Source organism: Branchiostoma floridae, chromosome 1 (genome assembly GCF_000003815.2).
Source record: "Branchiostoma floridae strain S238N-H82 chromosome 1, Bfl_VNyyK, whole genome shotgun sequence".
Lineage (NCBI taxonomy): Eukaryota > Metazoa > Chordata > Leptocardii > Amphioxiformes > Branchiostomatidae > Branchiostoma > Branchiostoma floridae.
The window spans coordinates 119,367-120,262 of NC_049979.1; the positions used below are offsets into that span (position 1 = coordinate 119,367).

General features: G+C 47.1%; 1 protein-coding gene across 1 annotated transcript in view; it reads right to left on the minus strand.

Moving 5' to 3' along the window:
* Positions 1 to 896, minus strand: part of LOC118410551 — a gene marked incomplete in the record, with an annotated part of 34,076 nt that overhangs the window by 10,846 nt on the left and 22,334 nt on the right.

Below are 896 nucleotides of genomic sequence, written 5' to 3' on the forward strand. Positions count from 1 at the left end.
CTACTCTACTCACATTCACTCATGCTATCAGGGCCCACTCTACTACTACTCACATTCACTCATGCTGTCAGTGCCCACTCTACTACTACTCACATTCACTCATGGTGTCAGGGCCCACTCTACTCTACTCACATTCACTCATGCTGTCAGGGCCCACTCTACTCTACTCACATTCACTCATGCTATCAGTGCCCACTCTACTACTACTCACTTTCACTCATGCTATCAGTGCCCACTCTACTACTACTCACATTCACTCATGCTATCAGTGCCCACTCTACTCTACTCACATTCACTCATGCTATCAGTGCCCACTCTACTCTACTCACATTCACTCATGCTGTCAGTGCCCACTCTACTCTACTCACATTCACTCATGCTATCAGTCCCCACTCTACTACTACTCACATTCACTCATGCTGTCAGTGCCCACTCTACTACTACTCACATTCACTCATGCTATCAGTGCCCACTCTACTCTACTCACATTCACTCATGCTATCAGTCCCCACTCTACTACTACTCACATTCACTCATGCTGTCAGTGCCCACTCTACTACTACTCACATTCACTCATGCTGTCAGTGCCCACTCTACTACTACTCACATTCACTCATGGTGTCAGTGGCCACTCTACTCTACTCACATTCACTCAAGCTGTCAGTGCCCACTCTACTCTACTCACATTCACTCATGCTATCAGTGCCCACTCTACTCTACTCACATTCACTCATGCTATCAGTGCCCACTCTACTCTACTCACATTCACTCATGCTGTCAGTGCCCACTCTACTACTACTCACATTCACTCATGCTGTCAGTGCCCACTCTACTCTACTCACATTCACTCATGCTGTCAGTGCCCACTCTACTCTACTCACATTCACTCATGCTAT